At 38.4% G+C, this 10,117-nt stretch overlaps 1 pseudogene; it reads right to left on the bottom strand.

Moving 5' to 3' along the window:
• Nucleotides 1–2,565: 2,565 nt before the first annotated feature.
• On the bottom strand, nucleotides 2,566–8,000 carry LOC108538548 (ras-related protein Rab-5C pseudogene; annotated as a pseudogene).
• Nucleotides 8,001–10,117: the final 2,117 nt, after the last annotated feature.

The raw sequence follows: 10,117 nt of genomic DNA on the forward strand, positions 1-10,117 counted from the left end.
AAGAGGATGGCTTCCCTGAGACACAATGAGGGAGATGGTTTTAGAGTGAGCTTTGGGAGATGAGTTGGCAGGCTCTTCACTCGCCAGAATGCTCTTTTCCCAAATATTCACAGGGCTGGTTCCACTCTTCATCTAATCCTCTGCTCATGCTCCTGGAGGCTTTTCCTGACCTCTGTCTAAAAGAGCCACCTCTAACACCCCATCATCACCTTATATTCCCTTTGGTTTTTATTATTTTGGGGTTGTTTTTTGTTTGTTTGTTTTGTTTTTGGTGCTTCTTTTATTTGTTTGTTTTTGAGACAGAGTCTTGCTCTGTCAACTAGGCTGGAGTTGCAGTGGCATGATCACAGGTCACTGCAACCTCCACCTCCCAGGTTCAAGTGATTCTTCTGCCTCAGCCTCCCGAGTAGCTGAGACTACAGGTGTGTGCCACCATGCCTGGCTAATTTTTGTATTTTTGGTAGAGACGGGATTTTGCCATGTTGGCCGGGCTGGTCTCAAACTCCTGACCTCAAGTTATCTGCCCACTTCAGCCTCCCTAAGTGCTGTGATTACAAGCATAAGCCACCATGCCAGGGCTGGTTTTTGTTATTTTCTAATGATAATCTCAAACTGAATTTTATCACAGATACATTGTACCTACTTACTTACATACTTATTTATATAGAGACTTATTGTTATTCTCCCTCACTAGAATTTATGCCTTTCAAGGGAGGCATCTTTTTTTTTAATCTTTCTGTACCTAGTGCACAGTAATGAATCAATAAATATTTGTTAAATGATTAGTTTTCCATTTGCTTTTGAAGGATATGAAAGATGTAAACATTGACAGGGCCACCCAAAAATTTAACTTTTGAGATTTAAGATTTGTTATTAAATATTGTAAACATATTAAACAATTTATAAAGCATGCATTAGGTGAAAAGAATAAAGAGAACAACCACATATCACTAGTTAGCTTAAAAATGGAACATTGCAAGAACTTTGAAGGCTTTTGTGAGCCCCTTCCTGTATCCCACAGGTAATCACCACCAGAAATTTTTGTATTTATTAGCTACTTGCTATTCTTTATAATTTTATGTTTGTATCTCTTTAAAATATTACTTACTTTTGCCTGATTCTAACCTTATATAAATCAACCATATCCTCTGTATTTTTCGACTTGTTTCTTTGGCTCAGTATCACTTGTGAGATGAGTTCATGCTGGCCCCTTCAGTGCTACTGCTTCATAGTATTCCATTGTATGAAAAGTACAATACAGTCATCTAATGTCTTGTTGCAGAATGTTTGTTTCCAACTTTTTTTGTTATTACATACAATGCCACCATGAAATTCTTGTACACATTTCCTAACAAACATGCTCAAGAGTTGCTCTAATCTATATGTCACTGAGAGGAACTTGGGAGTCACAGAGCATGCGTATATTGAAGTTCACAAAACGCCAAATGCCGAAATGTTTTCCAAAGTGCATGTAGCCAGGCTGCTACACACCAGGATGACTTGACCTGTTTGTAAAATATTGAAATAATTCCACACTTGATAATCAACTGCTGCCCTAAGTCTCTGGAGGATCCCCTTGCAATTGCTATGTCCACAGGGTAACTACACTATCCCAGCTTTCCTGGGACTGAGAGGGTTTCTAGGACAAGACGTTTCAGTTTTAAGCCAGAAAAGTTAAAACAAGACAAGTTGGTCATCATACCTAGCCAGCCTCTTAGCCAACAGAGACTTTCTCACAATTCAGTAACTAAAACATTAATGCCTGACACAGTGGTTAAGTGTTGTGAGCATTGCGTGTGGTTGCACCTGCTTATATTCCCACTGACAGTTTATGTGTTTCATTACTCCCTTTCTTTATCATCACTTGTTATAGCCCTAATTTTTATTTTTTGTTATGTAGTGAGTATAAACTATTATCTCATTGTCATATTAATTTTTTATCTGACTATATTGAAATTTTTGAATAGTCTGGAATCACTTTCCCTACCTAGTCATATCACCCGCTTTTGAATGTGGTGAAGAATTTTCATGAAGCCACATGAGTAGCCAATTATCCTACGAAAATATGATCAACCACATTTTGACTATATTGACAAGATACTGATTGGTTACATTTTGAAGAAAACATACAATACAAAATACAAGAAAAGGTTAGTTCTGTCCCCTCCCACTATCCCCCCTACCCAGCCACCCCCAAATACTCATCATGATTTGGTCAGAACTAGGCTCAGAGCCAGAGGTCAGGGTGACCGAGGGTGGAGGAGTTGTAGGCAATGGGTTTGTGGCTGTCACAGTAATGGCTGTGATAATGCTGTGGTTTCCCAGAGGGGAGCATGTGGCTACAACCAGCAAAAGAAAAGTGGGAAAGCAGAGTAGGAAGAGGAGGAAGTGGGAAGAGCAGAAGATCATATATATTTTAAAAGTGACTTAAGACTTAAAGTTGAATTAGCATTTGTACAGAAAGGTACAGGTGAAATAACTCACTACGGCCTATGACCAAAATTATATGTAGAAATCATGGTGGACTCCTACTCCTACCTCCTACCCAAGAGGTGGCCCAAGTCGTTAAGTACGATTGGTTAGAGTGGATTCCAGGTCATTAAGGTGGAGAAGGTAGGGGCAGTGGCAGGCAAGAGGGGCTCCATTGCTGCAACACTGGCTGGGGCTGGCCAGCTGGTTCTCCTGGAGGTCCCATACCTTGGTTTCTGTCTGGAGCACCAGCTGCATTCTGGGGCCTGTTCTTCGGAAGCTTCTCAGCTATTACCATGAAAATTTCATTCACATTCATTGCAGCCTTTGCTGATGTCTCCATGAACAGCCAACTGTTGTTGTCTGCACAGGCTTGTGCTTCCTGGAATTCCAGGGCTCTCTTGCTGGCCAGGTCTGCCTTGTTACCCGTGAGTGCAAGGACCATGTTGGGGCTGGCCTGCCTCGGCAGCTCCTTCACCCAGTTCTTATCTCCAGCAAATGTATCTGTATTGGTGACATCATAGACCATGATGGCAGCCTGGGCTCCCCAAGAGTACATGGCGGCCAAGCTGTGATACCACTCCTGTCCAACCATGTCCCAGATCTCAAACCTGACTGTTGTGTTGTCCAAGCAGACATTCTGTGTGAGGAAGGCTGCTCCAATTGTGCTCTCCTGGTACTCATGAAATTGTCCCTTCACAAGGCAGAGGACAGGCTGGATTTGCCCACTGCAGACCCAGCAGAACAAGCTTAAATAGACAGATCTTATTGGGTCATGCTATGCCTCCCCAACTCGCCACTGCTCATCCAGGTGCAGTGGTCCAGAGAGGTGGGAGCAGGGACCAGTGCCCAATGCTGTGCAAAAAGGCATCTAGTTGGGAGAGGGACCTCCAAGGTGGCTCCAGGACAGTGGCTTTACTTGGGGCCAGGGTTTGGACCAGCCCTGCTTCTCTCCCCAAAGGCAGTGTCCCAGACTTCAGCCTCCTATCATGTTAATTTTCATTTTTATGATGTGGCTGATCAATTTTCATAGAATAATTTGCTACTCATGCGGCTTCATGAAAATTCTTCACCACACCCTAGAAGAGGTGATATGACCAGGTAGGAAAAGTGATTCCAGGCTATTCAAAAATTTCATTTCCTAGTAGCCTTTAAGCTTTGACAAAGTTTCCTATCCTCTCCTAGCTTGGCTTGGAGTAAGTAGAGCACCTAAAATTAGATCATCAAGGCTTATAACCATGAGCGTCTACCACAATGCAAAAAAAAGTAAACTGAGGACCAAAAGTCCTTCCCTGCCTTTTTCCTAGTGTGTAGGCCACACAAGTTTCCTGCATCGTACCAAAAAAGAGGGGAGGAACAAACCAATTACAGCCATTACTTAATATCTAGCCAAACTGAGGTGGATAATGAATGTATCAATTTTATTCGATTTAGAAATATAGCAGTATGCTACTCTTGCACCTTCTCATACTGAGCCATATTTATATTCCCTACACTAGACTCATCTGACCACCAAACCAAACATGTTACAATCTGCTCTAAATATGTAATCCATGCAAATTGTCATATTATCCAAAACCTGGATGTTAGTGCAGACTTGAAAGGTAAAGCAAATCCAGAGGCAGTTAGAGACTGAAAAATGAAGCGTCACAGCTGGCCCTCTTCTCTTGTGAAAATGTTTTAATGACATCTTGGAAAAAGCGTTGGGATCAGTGAAGGTAACTGAGAAAGGCTCCACGTAACCGAGAAAGGCTCCATGAAATTGCCGCATCAGAAAACAAAGCTTTTACCTAATTTCTGCGGCTGACAGGAAGAAGGCATAATTTTAACCTTGGTTAACATTTCTTTGGCTTTTACACTCTATAAAATTGTTCATTCGTGATCTTTTATGTTGCCTTGTTTATAAGAAGAGGAATTTCTGTAGAAATGTTTGCAGTGCATTATTCATAAATATTTTGGTCAATAAGTAGTGATGGTGGAGGCAGTAGAAGGGCTGGAGAATAAGAGGACCTTGGTGATTAGATTTGTTATTTTTTAATCATAGAATCTCTCCATTCAATATGATTTAGAAAATGTGAATAATGATATTTAAGCTATTGGCAGAAACATAAAAACAGTTTTGTAGCTATCTTTTTTTAGACTTGTTGAGCAACCAAGTATAATAACTACAAATATGATAAATATGCTAGGTCTAAATAGCTTAGTAACTAAGAGCCCAGTAGCTAAGAGCAGTTCCTGAAACTAGAAACTTTGAAATGCAAGCCTGTCACGGGCTTCTGTTGTACATGAACCTTTACAGTCAGAGGTTCTGGAGACATTTATATCAAGATGTTTCCAAGAGACTCTCAGCATTGACTATCATAACTAGGCTTCCACAATACCACTCAGAATTAGCTTCCTCTTGGGTAATATAATTTAAGAAATTTGGGGGCCGGGCGCGGTGGCTCAAGCCTGTAATCCCAGCACTTTGGGAGGCCGAGATGGGCGGATCACGAGGTCAGGAGATCGAGACCATCCTGGCTAACACGGTGAAACCCCGTCTCTACTAAAAAAAAAAAAAATACAAAAAACTAGCCGGGCGAGGTGGCGGGTGCCTGTAGTCCCAGCTACTCAGGAGGCTGAGGCAGGAGAATGGTGTAAACCCGGGAGGCGGAGCTTGCAGTGAGCTGAGATCTGGCCACTGCACTCCAGCCTGGGCGACAGAGCTAGACTCTGTCTCAAAAAAAAAAAAAAAAAGAAATTTGGGGAAGAACCATCCAATTCCAAAATATCTTCTCACTTGTTGTTACAATGTGGGGAATTATATCATTAGACCCTACATAGAACTTGAAAGTATTTGACAAGAGGACTCTACATATTTATTTTTCAAAAGCAACTGTTTTCAGAATATATGACTCAAAAATAATGTAACAGATGAGAAGGGATTATGGGGTGAAAGCTGCATCATCTAACATAAGAGTAAGTTCTCATAAGTGTTCCTTTATACTCCCGTGAAATCAACTGAAGAATTATTAATGAATCAAAGGTAAGACTTACCTTCTTAGTAGCACATTCTGCTTATTCCTACTAATGCATCACTACTCCACCAGCCCTTCTTCCACTTGCCATAGCCAAGTGATTTCCCTTTACTGCTGCATCTTAATACTCTCAGTGGAGCCCAGACAACATCTGACCACTCATTCCCCAAGCCACAAAGATGGACTATTCGGCCTGTGTGTTCTGTGCAGGAAATCTTAGGCTGCTTCATTTACTAAAGGCAACAAATTTTTTTGCCCAGTATTATTGCTGTTTTTAAAATGTAGATAATATGTCAACAGTAAATGAAATCTGAACAACTAAGAATTAGAAAACCACTTTTGTGATTAAAACCTGAATTACTATTAATGCTGAAAATCTTGGGAATTTTAATGAATAATCTGTCATGTTTTATGTAGCAGGAAACTTTTGTCATGTTTTATGTAGCAGGAAAGTTTTAATTTGAAGAAATTAAAACTCAAGAAAAGCAGCAAATCTCTGTGAACACAGAATCATAAAAACCTAGGCTTGGCAAGGAAACTCCTTTTCTATTTAGATGTGCTTCATACAAATCAGCTCCCAATAATATTGTGTGGAAGAAATATCTGTGTTATACAAGGCAGGAGGATTGTGAAGCTACTGTTATCTGTGGTTATACACACAGAGAGATGTGCACACATAGACACAGAGAAAAATAAATGTCCCCCTATGAAGGGAAGAAATAAATCAAGAAATTTGTATTTTAAAAAACTGAAAGAATCAACAAAATAACATACGTAGAATGAACACTGAGGAAAATAAAGGATTTGGCAAGAATCTAATTAGCCATATCAACCGAGAGAGGTTTGGGTTAGTTTTAGTAAACACAGAGTGGTTTCTGAGTAGAAAGCAAATAACTGCACTGAGGTACTGTTCTAATCACATTTGTTCTAACACTGACCTTATAATAATTAAAAATTGATGCTTGCAACATAATACAGCTGTGCAATCATATTTAAACCTAATCATTTCATAGACAGAGGAAAGTTGTACCAAAAGGTCAAAAACATTTTAATTTCATGACAGTAAATTTACTCTTTATTCCCAAAGTGAAAATGTCTAATTTCTAAAAGAGCAAACCAATAATTACTTATTATAAAGCTATTTTAGTCAATACTTAATTTTGCTATATTGATTAGTGTTTAGACATTTAAAATGTACCCTACAGCAAGAATATGTGTTTACAATATAATTCTCCCTACTGATGTTTGTAAGTATTACAGATATTGATTTAAGACATGTCTCAAAAATGCCAAACTTAATAGTAATCATATAAAAAAAACTGACTCTTAAAATTGGAATTTAACTTTAAAAATTTGAATACCAGTGTCCTTAAAGATCTCTTTGTATCATGATCACCAATTCTGCCATTAAATACTTTAACCATGAGTGCTCAATTAAACTACATTATAAACTCTACCCCATCCCAAAAGTAACAGAGAGAAAAAAAATAAATGATCAATTTTACCGTTCACAACTGGAACAAAATGTTTTATCTCTATTTTATGTACTTCTGATTGTAAAATAAAGACTGGGATATTATTTCCCCCTTAACTTGTATTCTGTGTAACTTAGAGCTCCTTGCAATAAAACAAAATGATGCTTCATCAGGATGATACTGGGAGTACCAAGGCAATTTACAAACATTAAGTCTGAGAACATCACTGTGAGGGAGGTATTAATATAACACTTCTCTCTTGAGGAGTTCAATGCACTTTACATAACGTTATTTTATTAACTCTTCCTTGAGCTCGGCAAAAAGGCTAAGAATTGTCTAACCATTTGCCTCACTCACATGCAAGCGTAAAAAGAACAGAAGAGATGGTTCAACACAACCACGTCTTTTAAATTCACTTTCACTTCTAATCTGAAATTGTGACTAAAGATAAGGCCAAGTAAGTCACTCAATATATTTGGTTTCTACTAATATTGATTTTGAACAGGTATCAATTTTATAAATATAAATTCAGAATTATGTATTTGAAAGATAATTAATCCCAGTAATTCTTAAGCAATAATCGCTTTTGAAGTGGAAAAAATGGACAGTAATAACTTTTCCCTCTATTATAATATACTAAAGACTCCAAAACCACATTGTAATTCTGTGGACAAGCTTCACAACATCCTTAAGTAAATCTACGCATTTCTTAGCAAGAGTACAACTATGCACACATGAAGACAGCCAGAAGAGATATATAAAGTGAAAGATAAAGAAATGCTGGTGATATCTAATGGTGCTTGCCAAGTGTCAGTCACTATTCTAAGGAATCTACATGTATTCACTCATTTAATCCTAATAACTCTGAGATGGTCAGCATTTTCATCATTTTATAGACAAAAAAATTGAGGCTCAGGAAGTTGTTAGTCCTAGGTCACAGAGCTACAAAGTGGCAGAGCTGAGATGCAAACACAGAAAATACGAGTCCAGAGTCCATGCTCCCAACCCACGTTCTAGAAAAGAAGTTGTCCCCAGACATCCCTGATCATGGAATTCTGAATTCGCAATCATAATTTTTTCCACTCCAAATGTAACATTTCTCACCTCACAGTCTACCTCACAGTAATCACAGAACAACTGCTCAATTTTATGTATCTCACTTTCAAACTATGATACTTGTATTTAGAAAATGGTCACACGGAGGCAGTATAATATAGTTTGGAGTACAGACCTCAGGATCAGACAGATCTAACAGGCTATCCCTAGACAAGTTATTTCTATCCAAGCTAAACAATATAGGCAGTGAAACCTACCTCCTGATGCTGTAGAGAGAATTAAACAAGTTAATACAACATATTTAACATACGCCTTACTATGCCTTCTACATAGTAAGCATTCAACAACTGTTGCTACTGTAAGTTAGTATAAACTTATTCAAGCCATTCTCAGAATTCTGAAACTCCAAATTAGCATTGAATTTAGCGTATCTCAATGCTGGTGTCAATAGAACTGAACTGTTTTTTTCATCAAATATATGTTCTAGCCACTGGCCATGATCTCATTTAATCCTCAAAACAAACCTATGATTTGTGTTTTTATGCCCACTTACAGGAAAATAAGCCTTGAGATTGTAAGTAACATCCATAACCATGCCAGTAATAATTAGATGATTAATCAATTAACTGCATGGATCCCACAAAGCAGGTTAAAAAGTAACCAATAAGCAAGGAAATTATTTGAAAAAGTCTTCTCTCTCATAAAACTATAGAACTAAAAATTCATAGACTGAAGTTCACCTTGTTTAGCCTTTGCTATAATTAGAGCAAAGCTGTGCCCAGAGAAAGTAGTTAGAACAGAGATAATCAAAAGGAAAATACTACCCAAAATACACATGCCACCCCCCGCCCCGACCCTATTTCCAGTATACACAAGGCACTTCTGATTCTTCCATCATCAGAAGCACTGAAGAAAATAGCAAGGGCCAAGGTCAGGGTAGGAGGCTTCAGAGTTGAACACTATTAAACGGGAAACAGGCAAGAAGTCTGCACTTGGGGACTGGTGCTTCAGCCAGAGTGAGGTACGAGATTTAGATCTGTAAAGCATATTTGCCTCAAATCAGCCTCACCTGCACCCAAACATCCTGTAAAGGTCAGCTTCTGGTCTATTCACAGAAATCTGCAGAAAAAGAGAAAATGCATTACATTAGTCTTTTGCTGACCAAGCTTCCTTGACCCTTGACCTACCAGCATTACCTAAATTGGAAATGTCTTAGTTACGCAAAACAAAAATAGTTCCTGCTGAATTAGGACATTATTTCCTCATTCCCTCTATTTAATGTAAAAGAAATATTTTTGTCATTTGCATAATGACCTGCTGCATATAGAAAGACAATTATTTATGATTTTCACTTTAAAAAAGTGATCCTGAATTGATTATGATACATAATGATCATGTGAAAACATGATTGCAAATAAGATTTAAGTGAAAGAATGGAATTTCCACTTTCATCAGCCAACGTATAAACCAAGGAGGTGGCAGATACAAAATAATCATATATAAAGAGAGACACAAGCTCAATGATAAGGGTCTGCTTACACAGGCACAGAAAGTAGTGGGAAACAATCTTCAGCCCATATGCTATAAGAAATAGAATTTTTAAAAATTCACATTACCCCAAGAATATGTAAGATCTTATGTTCCATTATCAACTAGCAGGTAGCACCCAACCTAGTCATTTCTTCTATACTTAGAATCAGTGGCCTCTTTCAATAACTCATTCTAGCTTTTAGTAATTGTCATGTAAAGGTAAGCTTTTCTTTTATCTAACTTCAGTCATTTACATAATATGATTGAAAAACCTGGAATGATGCTCCACACATGCAGAATACTTCATATACCCTTGTGGATGGGACGTTGATTTCAGTCTATTTCCCTTTTTTCTGACCTCAGTGGAGACAGGAGAAGTGCTTAGACAGAAACATTGACAAAATGGTTCGAGATAAGAGGAAGTTGATCAGGGACAAATGCAGAGTCGAACCGGGGAAGAAAACAATGTGGAATGACTCATTGTGCCCCAAAACAGTCGATCTGTTTTAGAAGACACAGCCAGCCACCAACAAAATGTGAGTTGTAAAGCAGAACATGCTCAAGCATGCA

This window comes from Rhinopithecus bieti, unplaced genomic scaffold (assembly GCF_001698545.2).
Source record: "Rhinopithecus bieti isolate Rb0 unplaced genomic scaffold, ASM169854v2 scaffold_15252, whole genome shotgun sequence".
Taxonomy (NCBI): domain Eukaryota; kingdom Metazoa; phylum Chordata; class Mammalia; order Primates; family Cercopithecidae; genus Rhinopithecus; species Rhinopithecus bieti.